Raw genomic sequence first — 18,062 nt, forward strand, 5'->3', positions numbered from 1 at the left:
CAGGATTGTATTTCTGCTACCATAAATTTATTTTCAAAATGTGCCATATAAAAAACCCTTGCTATTTTCAAAGTATATTGAAAGTGACATCAACTCACCTAAAAATCTTAATTGTGGGGAGAAGCAAGAGATTTTGAACAGCTGAACTACCTCACTTTAAAATCCCTGTGATTACAATTTCAGCAATAGGAAATATTCCTATAAATGAATGCTTTGCCCTATCTCTGAGTAATTTTCGATGTTACTTGTGCCACATATCAGAATGGCTTACTCATCAGAATTATGCACCATTTTGAGTGCTGAGGAAGTGCTAGTGATTTTTTGCAGCACTTGCCAGGCAGGCTGTGTCTAGATCTGGGTTTACCCCTTTTAATGCCAGACCTGGACCTAATTCTTCAGCCTCAGGAAGTATGTATTGGAGGACTTTAATTAGGAAACAGGGAAGAGAGTTAAAGAGCTTATGTTTCAAAGAAATAAATTGAAAATTGAGTATCCATATCAAGGTAGCACTCTATCTGTAGTACAAACAGTCAAGGAATCTGAATGAGAGGAAATGGAGTGAAAATGCTCAGTTAGATTACAGCATAAAAATAAACAGATAGTCTGAACCGAATTAAACTACTGACAATCATATTAGAATGTAAAAGGCTGTAAGAACAGCATATATGTTATTGAAATGCCCTAAGATCATCATGCTTCAAAAACCCCCACAGATTTACATACTTCTGGAAGATTTATTAAAAATGTACTTTTAAAAGAAGAATAAAGAAGATGACTACGGTATTTTTGAAAACTACCAAGAACCAAGGAGAAACTTTACCTGACACAGGAGAACATATATCAATCATTTGACAGATTACATTTATTTAAATGATAGATAAACTAGAATATTACTGACTTAACATCTCAAGTTACTGTTGAATCTTGTAACTTTGGAAACGAAAACAATTGGTAGTGATTTTCTTACTGATTTACTCAGAAGTATGTATGTTACATTAAGCACAAAAATTTTCTAAGGTTTATGAAAACTGCAGTAGAGCAACTTGTTTTCAGAGTATTCTCACTTCAACTATAAAAGCAAATGAAAGGGAATATAGTAACCACTCAGTAAAAAACCGCCAAACAAACCAAAAGGAACGCTAAACAATGGTGAACCTATATGCAAAGGAATCAATTTTCCTATAATCTCACAAAGACATGCATTTATAAATTCATAGAATGATAGAATGGTTTGGGTTGGAAGGGACCTTTAAAGGTCATCTAGTGCAACCCCCACTGCAATGAGCAGTGACATCTTCAACTAGATCAGGTTGCTCAGAGCCCCGTCCAACCTGACCTTGAATGTTTCTGGGTATGGGGCATCTACCACCTCTCTGGGCAACCTGTTCCAGGGTTTCACCACCCTCATTGTAAAAAATTTCCTCCTTATATCTAATCTAAATCCACCCTCTTTTAGTTTAAAACCATTACCCCTTGTCCTATCACTACAGGCCCTGATAAAAAGTCTGTCCTCAATTTTTTTGCAAATTATTTACAAATTATTGCGAATTATTTTGAAGCAAATTCATCACTAGCTTTTCTTTGTTCAGATTGTCCAGTCAGGATTGTTAAAGACATTCACAACACAATCTATAGTTTACAGCTACCAAATTAAAATTAAATCAGATAAGGTAGGCATCTTCCTTCTTAGAAAACAGAACCAGAAAGTACATCTTTTTGTATTTTAGGGGTCTCTGTGCATTGTTTACTATAGACTTAATATAGAAATGGAAACTATAATCATTCTGCTATATATGGCATAACTTAGTAAAGCCACTTTACCTACCTATCTAGTCATTAAGTGCCTACCTGGAATTTAAGTGTGTGCCAGAAAAATGAAAGCATGGAAAAATAATGATGGCTATTATTTCTTTTAATGTCATTTCCTCTTATCCACACGGGGATAAGCTGTGATTCTGTAATCACTGAAATTTATGCTTAACTTTACAAACTTCACATGTTGAACTTGGCTCAGAAGAATTACCAACATGTAGAAAGTTAACACATTCAGGGATGTTCAGACCTGTTATCGTAAAGAAAAATAATGATAGCAAGAGTACTACTTTGCATTTTTCTGATGGTTTCTAGGCTTTTTACAGATCTGAAATTAATGAAGCCTAACAATAACCTGAGAGATGACATTGCAATTTGTTTGTGGATCTGAGCTGAAAATCTGAGCTGTAAAAATGAAGAATTAGTTACAGTAAAAAGCAAAAGCACCTATAAATTAGGTACCACAACTTGTAAGTTTAAGGCACCTGGTGCTAAGAATGGGATCCAAAACCAGACTAGATGCTCAGGCTCCCCTTAGCAATTCATGCAGACTTGCTATTCAAAGCACCATCTGCTGAATGGAGAGTGATGTAAAGATGCCCAAAGGAAGTTAGGGAAGCCACCTTAGAGGGCATGCAACTACACCTCTTAGTTCAAAGAGTTGAGCACAGTGGAAAGTTATCTAGGGAAACAGAGAAGTGTGTATGTTCACCTTTTCTCTTCAGATGGAGAGTATTCAAACATCTATCTTTTATTTCTGCAGAAAGATCCTAACAACAGACAAGAGGCAAGTGTTTCCATCAGAGTTTTCTACTGGAGCTCTGCCACCAGGCAGAAAGGAAGGAAAGATTCGCATGACTGCTAAGAGAGTAAAGAAGAGCCTTGGTTAGGACACTAGCTGTAAGGGAGGATGCTGAAATGCTGGTCTTCCTATCCATCCTACGTTAGACAATCGCTAGAGAAAAATAAAAGAACCAAAATAGTTTACAGCGCTGGAACCAGAGTCCAGGATTCCTTACTCCTAAGGGAATGCACTGGGCAATACGACAGAGTGATCTGACAGCAGGTTGATAGGGGTTTTCTGGATATGCTTGTGCCCTGTTTTATATATGTATCATTATTTTTTAAATCTGGCCCTAAGCAATTTGTTGATTCCATGTAGCAATTTAATGGCAAAACTAATACATGCTTCCGTACCGTGACCAGCAACTGCAACTCCTGCAGAGTGCTCTTGAAAGAAATTTTAAAAGCCTGAGGCAGATGTCAGCAATTCATGTGACGTACAAAGGTTTGGCAAATGCCAGAGAATCTGGTTCTCTCTCCTGAGGGAGAAAGGGTTTTTTGACAGCTGACAGAAGAGTTGATTTTTTTTCATTGTTAGGCCATAATGGGTTGCATATCCCAAAGTAAGGTGGGGAAGCCATGTAAGTATCTTGCAAGAGTGCTTCCTATATCTGTATTCTTGACATAGGTTTGGCTCAGCTCTGCTGGGGATTATTTGCCACTCACTGCTTGCATCTTATTATATTAATGAATCCTGTACATGCATGATGGGAGAAATTTGGATCCTAGTGGAGTTATTGGCAAACATCCCACAGGAGACTTAGTTGAACCCAGCGAAGACCAAGGACACGGATTGATTCCTGTGAGGTGTTTCTCAGCAAAAATGGCCAGCCTCTGAAACAAGGCAACCATTAGCTATCCCATCAACTCTTTAAGTACTCCAGGTAATGTATTTACCTGGAAATAGAAATGAAGTTACTTTTATTTTTCAGACAATGCTAAAACGACACTTTTAGAAAAGTGAAAATAAATGTTCCTTTTTAAAGCAAAGAGCAAAATCAACTAGTCAGCTTTCCAAACGCAATCTATGAGATTAATGTGTCTCGAAACACAGACATATCTATAAAATATTAATTACTTCACTCTGGACTATATTTAAATTACATTTAGCAGTTTTGAAATTCCTTCCATATACTTTTATGAGTAAATAATATTAAATGTTTTGATCATGGAAACCACTTCCTGTGTAATACTACTCTCTGTTAAAAAAACTGACTTATATGCCAGGCACAATAGAAGTCCAAGGAGCTTCCTAGGAGCAGAGATGACTTTTGTGAGCAGGAATCTGAGGAATGTGCTTATTTTTGCTTATAGCTATAGTGTCCAAAATTTCAGACACATGAATGTTGAAGAGTGACTGATTTTTTAAAAAAAGATTTTGCTTTTTTAACAAGATAGCATCACTGTAGCTTCTCTAATTTAAAAGGATTACATAGGCAAATCTATATGAAAGTTATGAATACAGCTCAAATGCTTGATTTACCTCAAAATACCCGGAATGACTGAAATGTGTATAATCTTCTGCTTTACTGAAAAAAAAATTCCCCTAATTGCAGAAGTAATTTGGTGCCATATTAGTTGTTTGATGTAATAGGGTTTATAAGCCATAAATACATCTATCACTTAATAAGATTATTTTCTGCTTTCCTTTCAGCCTTATTAGGGATGAAACTTTGTAAAGGACTAGATTATAAGCTAACAAAATGATAATAATGATAGCTACTGTTTAATAAACACCATATTTTCTCTTATTCATGTGTTCAAAGATAGAGAGGAGTGCCACACCTCTTTCATGTGCACAACAGATTCACTGTCAGAAGAAGCTGGCAGACTCATGAATAATGCTAAAGGAGGAGAGCAGCTGTTTAGTAACAAAACCTTCTTAGCAGAGCCTTTCAGCCAGTTGCTGTACCATTTGACGTGGTACTCGTGAGTGTGTGCGTGCACGCGTGTGTAACTGGAAAGGCAGGAATGTAGGAAAAAAGCACTGATTATCATATTAACTAGGTAAATATGTCATTTTTGTAAGAGGAAAGTATTTTAAGTTTTTAGATATGAAAGAACAACCTGAAAGGAACCTCTCCTCTGGCTCTTTTGAAACTTCTTTTTGTCAGCACAGCATACAAGGTACTCTGCCACTACTTCTGTTTCTGCAACACTGGCTCTCAGACAGTCAATGGAAATTTTGCCATTCGTACCAACTGGATCAAAATTTTACCCTACAACCTTTCTCAACTTTACCAATATTAAAAAAAAAAAAATCATGCAATAGGAAAAGACAGTGTAAAAATTACCGAGGAAGAAACATTGGGAACTAAGAAAATCACCAAGAAAAAAATGCACCTAAAAAAATGGCAAAGAATGACTTTCAGACACCAAATGAGAAAAATGTCTATGTCGTTCTTTATTGGGACAGTTCCCATAAATGTATATGCATGTAAGTTGTTCCTGCTCAGCAGAGTAGTTCTCTTGACTGCAGTCTGTAAAGTCTATATATAGAGAATGGGAAAAATAGGCCTGTTATCCTGAATTCATACCACTGGGCAAAAGGAGAGAATTGCATATCTATTCAAGGCAATTAGCATCTATTATGAAAACACGGCTGTTCTGCATTCTTCACACAGGCTAAAGAGCCACATACACTTTTGGTGAAAAAATAGAACACGTGCAGGAACAATAGGTTTCTAGAGGATATATTCCGTAGTTGTATTTGTTCGCTGTTGTCCAGGACTCCAAAACACATTCTTCACGCCAAGGATTTAAAGATCCCGAGGTTTTGCTTTTTTTCTTTCCAAATTTGAGCTGTTATACTTCATGGCAGAAATTACCTTAAAAAAGAGAGATGTATGACATAATGTAAAAAATTCCATTATATGAATAACTTTAGATTTGCATTTAATTGTGTTCATACAAATCCATTAACTCATTTTACAGTGACAACAAAAGATCTTTTTCCTGTTTATTGTAGGTGCATAATAACTTGGGCTTTTATTTGGCAACATGTTTTAAGATGTTTGCTCAACTATTTTCATGCACATGTATTTTAATGTGTGATTTAGATGTAAAGTATTTGGCATAGGCATATAGAACCCATTTCAGAGTCACAGCTCAGAATCCAAGCTTTAGGGGTAAATGTTCTTAATGTTTTGTTAACTTACTATGAGCTCAAATGGCCTGAATTTTCCTAATGTAGTCTCATCTGACTACATACTGGATTCATACCACTGGGCAAAATAACAGAACTGCGTATCTATTGAAGGCAATTAACGCCTGTTAGGAAAATAATGGCTGTTCTGTGTTCTTCACACTGAAAAAAGAGCTACATACACTTTTGGTGAAAAAACAGAACACATGCACAAACAGTAGATTTCCAGAGGACCTATTTCATAGCTGTATTTGTTTGCCTTTGCCCAGGGTTCTGATACGTATACAAAACAAAAGCCTATTCAACCTCTCCAACCTTTAATGCAAGATCTGGCGATCCTTTCCAGCATACTTCTTTCCCAGCTCTCCCTTTATGTCCAGGGAGGGAGGACACAGGGAGGTACAGCCCTGTAATTGTAATTTGGCTTGAAAGTATTGCAGCCTACAATCAAATTCTTGGTAGCTGGTGAATACTCTTTATTTCTGTTAGAGTTGCTATCCAAGACTATTTCTAAATAAGTAAAATATCTTTACAGGGATAGTTTCAATAGTAAAAGTCAATATAATCAATGGTGTGATCATTTTCTAACTGTAATCTGTTTGTAAAATGAACGTCCCCCCTGCTCCTTCCCATTGAATTTGTTGCCTCTCCTCAGATGTTTGTAATTTGGAGGAAACTGCTCTTCTTGTGATATTAAAAAACTTCAGTGTCTGACAACTTTTTATTAGAGAAGGAAAGGTGCTTGCCCTATAAGGAAGACTGCTTTGAAACACAATGCTTAGTACTGTTTCTTTAGAAACTTAGTATTTCAGCATATTTTTCTTGTAACATCTAAACTGTTAGTATCTGATACTACAACAACTTGGTTATTGAAATCACCTTGATATGTTTGGAATTTGACCAGTAATATTGTAGTCAAATGAAGTGATGTATTATTCATGCTTAGTTAGGTCAGCTGAACACATTTCAGCCTTACCGTGTTTGCAATCATCTTGACTAGTGTCATAATATTTTCCATCACCTCTCCCGAGGCACATTTAGCACCTTTTTTTTCCCCCCTTTTAGAAAAAGAAATTCTCAATTATAGCTGTAAAGCAAACAGGCAACTGAAATCCACCCATTTCCTAAAGCTCTATTATCCCTGAGGCATTTGAAACAAAAACATATCGATATTAAATACTTAGCAGAAAGCAATCAAGAAAATCTTTTTTCTCCCAACTCTCTCTTCTCCCCTTACTCCTACAACCAATGTGCCTCTAAACAGAAAAGCCTGAGTTGTCTGAAAGCACACAGGGAGACACGATAGCAAAAGCAAGCCTCCTTTATGCCCTTGTCCCCAGGAGTCTTTTCTGGTATCTTCTCCTCGCAGCCCTCTTCTTGTTCACCTGTGATAAGTGTAATCTCTTCTCAGCAGCTCCCAATGCTTCACTCACTGATTTCAACAAGCAAGCAAGCAAGAGAAGAGGTGTTGTTCATAAAAATCTATTCTCCTCTCCCTTCATCAGACTGATGCCTGTACTGAAATAAGTTATCATCAGTAAGTCCATAGGAACTGGTATCCAAACCTGTGTGGGTTATAGCAGTAGCCTCTGTCGGCTGGAGAGGATGCCGTGGGCATGCCTGTTGCAAGCCTCCAGCAAAGGGTGCAGGGTGCTGTGGGTGGCCTGGTGTTCTGCTGAAGCCAAGGCTTCTGTGAGGCTGGGCTAGCGCAGCCAGGGGTTTGGAGCAGGAGTTAAAACTGGCTCATTATAAGTAAAATACCAAACTGAAACAATCGGCTATTTCCTTCTCTATGTTGTGCTAGGCAATAGCTCTCTCCTGAGTGCTTAGGTTTCATTAGTATATACGTAAGTGCTAAACTTACCCTGAAAGGGTTTTATTTTTTCTTTTTCTAAACTAAAACATGTAAGGTGTCCAGCCAATTTTCTTTTCCAGTTAATTTTTAGAAGTAGAACTGGATTCTATGTCTTTGCACACTGTCTCTCTCCCACGGTCTGTTGGATCTTTCTGTACTCCTGTGGGATTTTCCAGTCTTTAGGACTCGTGGACTCTGTATTGGCAGTGGAACGTAGCATGGCTTAGAAAAAGGCAGGGAGTTATGGCAAAAAGAGCTGATTATGTGAATGTGGTAGCTGTCATTCCTGTATTGGAGTGTGATATGGATGCTTTGATCACTAGTCCAATTTAAATCATGATATGACTTCTTTTGTATGGCAGATTCCAGTTTACTCTTCCACAAGCAGAATTTTTTGTGCCTTGCTCAGGAGTACAGGGGGACAAGAAAAAGAGCTTGCTTGTACAACATGCTCTGCTCAAAGTCCCCTTCAAAACTGCTTTTTGTTACCCCTACAAAGTGAGTATTTTTCCGGTAGTACATAGAAATATGGTTATGTACCACCATGCTGGTCCACAGGAGTGATCAGGATGACAAGAATGTGATGTGTCTGCATCTATAAGAAGATGACCAAAAAACCTGTTAAGTAGTAGCAGAGGTATTGACCACGCTCAGTTCCCTTTCCTATGGTTTGTCTATACGCTGCCCACTATTAGGCAATATCATCTAAAATAATGGATTTTGTGGCCAGAAAAAAAAATAAGCAAAAAACAACAAAAAGCCTTTGGACGCTACCTGATTTTCTTACAGATGTGGGAAGAATGATGGTTCTGTCACCCACACTTAACCAAACCATAGTGAAGCCATGGAATGAGAAAAAAGTACATCACTTTGTGAGTATACATAATAATAATAATCTTGTCACTGAAATCATTGAACGAAATTACAATTTTAGGAAACACTGTTGCATATAGCCAACTTGTATAAAGCAGTGCATTGACATATTCAAATACTTATTTACATTTCAGTTTTCAATAGATAAAATAGCATTCTGCTGCACAAGAAGTCAATAAAAATTTAAGGGAAGAAAATCTTCCATAATTTATTTCCGAAAAAATTGACTTCTAGAAACCCACACAGTGATCTACGACTAATTGATTGTTTTTTAATAGCTTTTTGTACTTATGTGAAGAATCCTTAAGAGAAAGAGTAAAGCAGGGAAAAAATGCTTGATTTTGCATAAGCCAGGTTCAGTGCAATCACTGATCATGCTCCTGACGTTCCTTCTGAAATGGTAGATCATCCAAATTAATCAAAAATGGTGATCAATGTAGTATTAAATTTCAAAATGAATAAAAGATGTTTAAAAAAAACATAACCCCAAAACCCGAACCCCCAAACAAGCACAAGGGCGGAGATTAGGAGAAAGGTAAAGAAAGGGGAATATTCTACCTGCTATTTGTTTTGTCAGGTGTACTGACAATCAGGAAACCAATAATGCTGGTGAGTTTTCCCCTTAACACCATGGAATTATGCAGTGATGTGGGTCTCTTAGTAAGTGAACGCATTTATCTAAATGATTCCTATTAGAAACCAAACAGGTTTTCCTTAATAATTTGAGATGACGGTTTAAGTATTTACGCTTCTATTTTGCCCTCTCTTCCTGCATACAAATGCTTTTACATGCAATGCAATGAATTAACATGAGCATAAATAGTAGAACAATTTCAAAGTGTGTGAAGATTTTCTCACAGAGAAGGCGCTGTAACATTGATTCTTAAACTTTATGCAAAACAGTGCCTTTTCCTTGAAGTGAGACAGACCTGGCAGTTCTGCTGTTTAATGAGGGATGTTGGGGAAGAGGTCTGAAAAGCAGCTTGTGATAAAATAATAGTGCAGATTTCATGTTCTACAACCAACAACAGCACATTGATTTTTGGTTCAGTACACTGGTAAGATTGTTTGCTTTGCACTTCCAAGTGGTGTAAAGAAAGCAAGGATGGAAGAGCGAAGGCAATTAAGAAAATGCTGTACCCAAGAGAAGTGTGTGCATTGCTGATCTGATTTGTGGTTTGAAATCCCCTAATTCTAGAAGCATGGAGAAAGTGAGATATGAACTTTTCTCTCGTTTGGCCCTGCTTAATGAAAGAGACAGAAAGAGGCTGGGAAATGGCGGATTGCTGCTGCTGTTGTTTTCTATTCCTAGGCCCCTGCTGTCCAAAAGGAAAGACAGAAGCAAACTATCCATTCTTTGCTCGCCTTGCATAGGCTTCTAGATATCGAGAAGGTGCTGACTTTATTTGTGTTTATAATCAGCCCTTGCAGCATTAGGGTGTTTCTAAGGGGAAATCTGCTACAGATAAAGGCTCAAATAACAACAGTCATTATAAATAACACGTTGCACATCATTAATGACTTTCTTCTGAGTTTCTCAAGGTTTACTAAAACATTTCTCTGAAATGTCTTTCTGTATAATTAACAAAACACTGACCTAGTTAAATTATTAATCGGATTTCATTATTATACTTTATTTTTACGCCTTCTCTAAGTTATAATGCTCCCTGTATTCTTCTCAGTCACAGAAAAGATTTCACAAATATTTCTGAACTATTTTAATAAAATTTCATATTAAAAATACTTTGATCAAGTTGTTTTCATTTATCTTATTGCTTCATTAGTGACATGAAATCTTTAAGTAGCCCTATAGCTCCAAGTATTGTGTTCTCACAAGGGCACAAAACTAACCGTATGTCTACTGTTTTCTCATGGATTTGCAATTTTCTCACCACTTTCCCTGTGAAACTTTATAAATCTTGCATGTCTTCTTAATATGCATCTGAAATGGGCTATGTGTATATCTCTACCCAATAGTTAACATTAAACTGCAAAGCTTATAAATTTAATAGAGTCTAGGAAAAACACTGTGTCATAAATCTGCTTATAACCCTGCTTGCTGGTTCATTGGCCATAATTCTTGACTTTTTGTAGCTTTATCCAAAATCAAAAGATTTAATAAGCTCTGCGAAATTATAGCAAGCTGCCTACTGTAGCCTGCCAGAACTTTGCATGCTTTCTGGAAGGCAACAAGCAAATGGAGTTTCTGCACATCAGTTTCCTCTTATTGCAGTGATCTGAAGTGAGAAAATCTATATGAAAATCCATTTCTGACTTTACAGTCTTCCTCTATTATATTAATTTTTTTGGGAATATTTAGGGTCAGAGGAAGAAGAATTAGCTGATCTGCCTGGAAACCTGTTCCTTTCTTTCACCGAGGACTGCTTTTGGGGTCGATGGGTGTCTGCTGGGGACTAACATCATGGGAAGCTACTTGCGCCTGTTGCCTTTCATCCAGTTGCTATGCATCCTTGTGAGAGAGTACCTCCACCCTCCCTGTAAGTAATGGTGTTGCCATCTGCTTCTAACCAAAGCACTCCTTGCTGTCCTTGCATGCTTCAGGTTTGAGCTGGCTGGGAAAGGCTTCCTGCTATTCCCAAGCTCATGTCCTGCTTCATTAAACTTTTTTTTTTTTTACATTTATACCTGTGTAAGCCTACTTGCTTTGCTGAGGGTTTTGACTCAGATCAGAATCAAAGTAAGTGATACAATCAATTCCTACACGAGAGGCCTTCTACATGAAAAGTCTTCTACATGATGGAACTTTATGAAAATTCATTAATATTAACTGCTTAAGGTAATTAATACCTATGCAGAGTTTCAGAAGGACACAGATCTCACTCCGTTAAATTTCTATTTTATTAAGCTAAGAAATGTCAAAAGATTTTTTTTCATATGAACATAAGGTTTTGATTCTGGTAATGTGAAATGGGGCTTTAATACACCAAGGTATGCATTTTGAACAAAAAAAACCCCAAGAAACTCAAAATCAGTCAATTCAAATTAAAATTAAGTTCTGATTTTAGGCTTGTTCAGCTTGCCTTTTTTTTTTTGAGAACTAGGATGTGACTGCAAAGTCTTGAGCAGATGCTGCGATTACAGTGTCAAATAATTTTACATCTCTTTAGTGTGGACCTACCTGCGTTGAGTATTTCTAGAAATACTCTCTATAAGAAAGGCAGCGTCCACACAAGGCTGTTTGCTCAAATTTAGCACAAAAAGGTTTAGCTAGTTAGAATTTTCTCAAAAATTGAAGTTTATAGGCAATGTGTCTTTAGAAAGGGTCTGAATTTTTAAACCTTTTAATTTCCTAATTTTCAGATGTAAAACTTGAAGATGTGCATGCAATATGTAAAATTGCACAGAACGATCCATATTGTTATTAAATATTATGGTTACAAGTAAAACACTCAAAACCTGGACTGTGCCAGGAATAAGGTTGCTAGTAAAATATTTGTTCCTTTGTAGGTATAGGTGAAAATGATCTTTAGCAATAAATGATGCATAGACTATGTATTTCTGCGTATGCAGAAATAAGGTGTACATGCATGATGCCCACAGATGCCCTGACCCCTGCAGTGGATAGAATAGATTAGCACCTACTTACTAGTTTTTTCGCTGCGTCCCATGCCTCACCTACCACTGCCTGTGGAAACCCAGCTCCAAAGGCAGAAGCACAAACACCGGTGTTGGCCGCTTCACAACACCATCACTCCGTGAGTGCTTCACGGGCCTTAATTACAACCCAGGAGGCCTCCGAGAGTGGGAGAGGGATTTGCCACCTGCAAAATGGTGGCATGTAGGGATAATGCTGAAAAGCGTGCATTACATTTGGTTGCTTAATCTGACTCCTGAATTGTCAAGGTGGCTGGTATCGTTTGTGAAGCAATGTCCTACGCCTCCCTCGCAGGCGACGTGCAGGTTACATCTGTAGGCCCCAGAGGGGGCTCTGCTGCCAGTCCTCACTTTTTAACGATTCAAAAAAGAAAGAAGTGCTGCGTTACACAGGCTAAACCTGGGAAACATTGTGAAAAGTTACAGGCAGCCTGGCAAGAGATAAGTGGGCAAAGAGAGCTGACCAAGGCAGCACTTTGGCCTCTTTCGACTCTGTCCCAGCCAACCGCCATTTTCTTCTCTTGGAGGCACCATTGCTGGGTGGGACCCCAGCCTGGCCTCCGGCTGTCTCTGTCCCCTCCGCGCAGCCGGCAACAAGCCCCGTCGTCGCCAACGCGCTGTGTGGACGGCCACACCTCGAAGCCGCTCTCACGCAGGGAGCGCCGCGGCGGTCCCGACCTGCCTCGCTGTCCCAGGCGGGACTAGAACTCATGGCCCACCGCCTCCCGCCTCCTCGCGCTACCCATGCGGCCACCGGGGCACAAGCGAGGCGCCCGGCGCGCGTGCCCGCACGGGCCGGGAAGGGGAGGGGAGGCGGAGCGGCGCGCGTGCGCGCGCAGCTGGCGGCCGGCCGCGCGCACTCTCCCAGGCTTCCCAGGGAATCCAGCGGCAGCAGGAAGAGGCGCTTCCCCGCGCACGCGCAGCTGGCCGGGCGGGCGCGCGCTGAGCCGCGGCGGCGGGAGGGAGGGGGGAGGGGAGGGAAGCTGCTGAGGTAAAGTTAGGGGGAGAGAGAGACTCCGTCAGCGAAGCGAGAGCCGGGGAAGCTCGGCGGCCGCCATTACTGAGCCGAGAGCGCCGGGGAGGGAACGGAGAGGTGGGACGGGGCTGCGGCGGCCGGGAGCGCTCGGGAGCTGCGGGCCGGAGAGCGGAGAGAGCCCCGCGGGGAGGAAAAGCCGCCGGGGGCGCCGGCGTGGAGAGAGCGTCCCGGGAATGCTGCCGCTCCCGCCGCCGCCGAGGAGCCGGATCCCGACGGCGCGAGGTGAGGGGAGGAATCCGGTCCCGTGGGAGCTCGCCCGGCCCGGCGGCTCGGAGCGGGGCGGCCGGCCCGGCAGGCGGAGGGGAGCGGGGGGAGGAGGCGGCTGTAGCCCGGCGAGCTGGTGCGGCGGCCGCTGGCTGTAACCAGTTCAAAGGGCTGGGGCTGGCGTGGGGAGAGGGGAGCCGGCCCCCCCTCTTCCCTCCCCGCTCTGCCCCCTCGGCCCCTCCACGCGAGGGAGGGGAGGCAGGAAGGGCAGGGAGCGGAGTGCCTGGTCCCAGACAGGTGATGAAGGCCTGAGCAATGGGAGGGTCTGAGCCTGCTGTACGAGGCTGCCAGCTGGTCACGGCTCTCCAGGGAGGGAGGAAGGCAGGAAGGGGAGCTTCCCTGCTCCTCTCTTCTTCCTTCCTCGTTCCCTTCTTCCCCCTGCTCCTTTAGCTTCCTCCCTTCTTCCATTCCCACTGCCCTTTCTTCCCCCTCTTTTCTCTTCTCATTTCTCTGTACTTCTTTTCCTCCTTATCGCCCCCTTCTACTCATTCTCGTCTTCTCTGTTCTTTTCCTTCTCTACTAAATTTGAACAGTTGTCAATTCCTCTCCTCCTCCTTCCTTTCACCTTCAAATATTGCTCGATATTAAATTTCAGAAAACTTCACTCTCCTAATGATGTGTGTGCATTTCTGTTTTTCCACCAGGTGGATTTTAAGGCTTTGAAATAGGGTAGCCAGTTGCAGTGTTGCAGCTTTCAAGCATTTTGAATCCCTTCAACCAGCGTAACCTTTAGACTCTCTCCACCCAAGGAAAAGCACCAGGGATATACAGATATAATGCCACGGTGCTGTAAATATAGGACATAAGGAGTATAAAACACTGTGTTAATTAAAAATAGAAGAAAGACCATTTACTTAAAAGGAAGATGTACTTGTCACCTCCCCCCCCCCGAATCCACCCCACCCTTTCTCTGTACCCCCCTTTTGCCCTCCCCTGTATCGCTTTTGATATCAGCGTGGAATATTTCCTTAATAAGTAGGAGGGCGATGTTTTTAATCTAGACCAAAATAGGCCTGTGGGGGTATGTGTGTATTCTTTAGTTTAGTGTCGTGCAGATAACTGGAGGATTTTTTTTTTTTCTTAATAAAAATCCTTGAAAGAAATTTAAAAACTCTACACTGCAGAGTAAAAACCGTAAAGAGAGAACAGCATTTGCTGGTCAATTGGACGTCCATTTTAAACCTGTGCATTGAAGCCAGTTACAGCACTGATACTTGTATACTTATTTCATAAATGAACGAGGAATTAAAAGGTAGCTTTTTTCTGTTGTGCTCTTACCTTCCTAAGGTTCTTCAACATGACAGCTGTTTTCAGCAGTGACATTAGTGACCAGAGTTAAGTGCTTTCTCAAAAAGCCCATACATATTTAAAATTTATAGTACATATCTGAAACGAGCATATTACAAATATTCATCCAGGTGCATTTTTATAAGGGTTTATTTTCCTGTGCGCTTCTTTGAAAATTAGTTTTAAAAGTGCTAAAATTCTTAAAATTCTATTTATAGTACTCTTCTGAAACTCAGTGCTACTGGAGCTTGGGAAGTATGGTGTAAATACAGTAGTTTTTTAAGAGAGTCCATAGCACTTAAAATATTAGAAATTGTTTAAGCATTTGTTACATTATCCCTAGCTTGTTTTAGTATAACAAGTTGCTTTTAAGCTTGGAAAATACTGAGCTTAAATAGTATGCATTTTTCTTTAACGTATCCCTATATAAAGCAGCTGCCAGTGATGTAAAAATGTGAATAATTGCAACCAAATGCCTACCACTCCCTGGTATTGGACTTTATTTTAGCTAAGGTGTTGCACGTGTAACATAATCCAATTAAATACTTTAGGCTCAGACTAAATTGTTTTAAAATGCTATATTTAGCACTAACAGAATGAAATGCTGCGCATGTTTTTGAGGTTAAAGATAAAATGTGCTTTCCTAAAGCCGTAGGTGTTTTTCTGTGTGTGAACTTTGCAGGAAAAAAAAGCACTGATCATAATAATAGATTGTTCTGTATAAGTTTCCCCTTTGGGACTTGTTATTTGAGTAGACGGTGCAAAAATAATTCCATTCTGTTTAATAAAGATACTAAAAGGATGCTGACGGTATCTTAAGACTTCCAAAAGTACTTTCTTAACAGTAGAGAAATCCCATGTCCTGGCATCCATCAGGAATATTTTGCATAAAACTTCAAAACACTTCACGTCACTACTTTTAGTAGACTAATGCATGGAGTGTTCTTAAGATTACACACGTAAGGCATCCTTCAGGGATGATGCTCTCTGACCTTTCCTGAAAGAATGGAAGTTTGCGAAGCCAAATATTCGGCATTAAGTTCTGCTGGCATAGTTACGTCGGTGAGCAAACTGAAACCAGCCGCATTTATGGACGTGACGTACCTATGGGAGTAAAGCCCGTGATGCATTCTTGCTACGTGATAACGAAAGAATGCTTTCCAAAGGAGCCTGCGTTGTTCGGGGAGAGAGTTCACCGTTCTGGGGAGAACGCCTTCCCCGCTCTCGCCGCACCGCCGCTAGGGGGCTTTGTCAGCACGCCCATCCCGGGCCGGCCGGGCCCGCCTGCCGCAGGCGGGCGCAATGGCTCTGCCCGTTCGCTTTAACGAGGTGTTTAAGGTAAATAACGCTGTGTTTGACCGTTGTTTTTAAAGTACTCCACCGTACTCATAACTATAAGAAAAAGTTTAGTTTCGGGTAGTCCCAGTAACACTGGGAATTCTGTATTAGGACTGTCAAGATTTTTTTTTTTTTCCCCCCTGTATCTGTGTTATTTCTAATTGAATGGGTGCACAATACTCTTAGTCATTTTTTGGTTTGGTGGTTTTGTTTTTGGTTTTTTTTTCTTTTTTCCCCCGAGAACTTCTGGCCTAAAGGTCAGTGTAAGTGAGCTGGAATATTCTTGGGTTTTTCCATCAGTTTTAAAAAGTACTGTTAAGGGTATTACACTTTACAGATTATTGTTTGAACCCTCTCATCACTTCCTGATATTTATGGATTTTAATGAAATAATGAAAGATGTGTTCAAAATTACTCGCAGGAAAATCTGAAGCAATTGTAGTGAAGTTATTTTGAATTTGAGTAGTAACTGTGCTTTTCTAGTCACTAACACCTATCGAAAGCCGATTTAATTAATCTGTGGCTAGTTCTGCACATTAAGTTTTGTGGTAAATTAGAGTTGTTTCTTTGGCTTTGAGTTACAATTCCCACACATTTTTGCAATTCTGCATCAATTGACATACCAGCATAACAGAAGAACGTTTGCAAATGCAAAAAAAAAAAAAAGTAAAAAAAATTGAAAAAAAAAAAGTAATTCCAATACCTGCATGCACAATATTGGAAATGTGTATATTGTTGCATCTTGGCATTAGTTTATTTAAGTTAGCTAATTATTATGCAGAATATTATTTGTTGCTTACATACGGCTTTTCACTTGCTCGTTTCATAGTTTAAAAAAGAAGTGGATAACCAGTGTTCTCATTTTACACAGGTAAAAATTACACATATGGCTTGTACAAGGTCAAACAACAAACTACTGTTTGAATTAAGTCTCAAAACTTACGGTGTCTATACTGCAGTTCCTCATCAGGCAAAATAACACGAACTGATCCAGATACATGGATCAGTGAAATTTGTTGAAGTTGCTGCTGCCAGGATGTAAATTTTTCTTTTTGCATTTTAGCCCTTTTTCTGTCCTTACCTTCATCCTTTCTTCCTCATCTGCTCCTTTTTCTTCTGTTTTTATCAGTTCTTTCTTGGATCCCCTTTGTAAAATTTCTCCACTAGTTCTTTTGTGTTATTCCTGAATAACTTTGTAAATAAGCCTGATCAGGTAGTCTTGCACTAAGAAGCTTCTCTGAGCAGTATGCATGTCTTTAGTAGGAGCTTCTCCTGTGCGAAAATAATTAAGGATTTATTTTTCCTGTAAACTTGTACTATTTCCTTTGCTGTTAAAATATAGGCTTTGAACCTATATTGAATGCTCTCAGATATTCAGAAATCTGTAGATAAGTAACTCGAGAGGCCTAAGTTCAGACTAGTGCAGTGATGATAATTTGAACCTTTGCAGTTTAGCTGTTTATATTACCTTGATCTGTGTAGGTTGTTTTTTTTTTTGGTTTTGTTTGTTTGTTTTTTGCGAACAGCAACAATGATAATAGGTGCCCCTGGAATGCTAGATTCCAGCTAAAGAATGATGTTTTGTTTTGAATTTAGAAATAAAGTTTAGGACTTGATTTAATTTTGGGTAATACACTGAAGGTCTTCAGAGTATTGTTATTAATAGGAGAAATTTAGTAAACTTAGTAAGAACTAAGAGCTTTGAACTTCTGTTTTTAAACACAGTTTTGCATTGATCTGTAATACAAAGTTGGGCAGTCAGTTTTTTTCTCTTTTTTTATAAATTGATTACTTTGCTTTTGTATGCAAAGAATTGTCTAGGCTACATAACTCCTTTAGGGATGGTAGTTGGCCATCATACTAACTGAATCTGAAATGAACAGCGGTTGGGGTAATCCATTCTCATCCTTCATTTACCTAGCATGACTAATCACCATACCACTTAAACTGTATTCCTTTTCAGTCAGAGTATCGCTACGGAAGACATTTCAAGG

General features: G+C 39.8%; 1 protein-coding gene across 1 annotated transcript in view; it reads left to right on the forward strand.

The window, feature by feature from the left end:
* Positions 1–13,180: 13,180 nt before the first annotated feature.
* The window catches only part of ARHGAP5 (Rho GTPase activating protein 5), a 55,962-nt gene continuing 51,080 nt past the window's right edge, over positions 13,181–18,062 (forward strand). Inside the window, exon 1 of the mRNA XM_076345004.1 lies at positions 13,181–13,401. The gene's annotated coding sequence lies outside the window, so the exon portion shown is untranslated. The remainder of the gene's footprint in view (positions 13,402–18,062) is intronic.

Source organism: Aptenodytes patagonicus, chromosome 7, assembly GCF_965638725.1.
Source record: "Aptenodytes patagonicus chromosome 7, bAptPat1.pri.cur, whole genome shotgun sequence".
In the NCBI taxonomy this organism is placed as follows: Eukaryota; Metazoa; Chordata; class Aves; order Sphenisciformes; family Spheniscidae; genus Aptenodytes; species Aptenodytes patagonicus.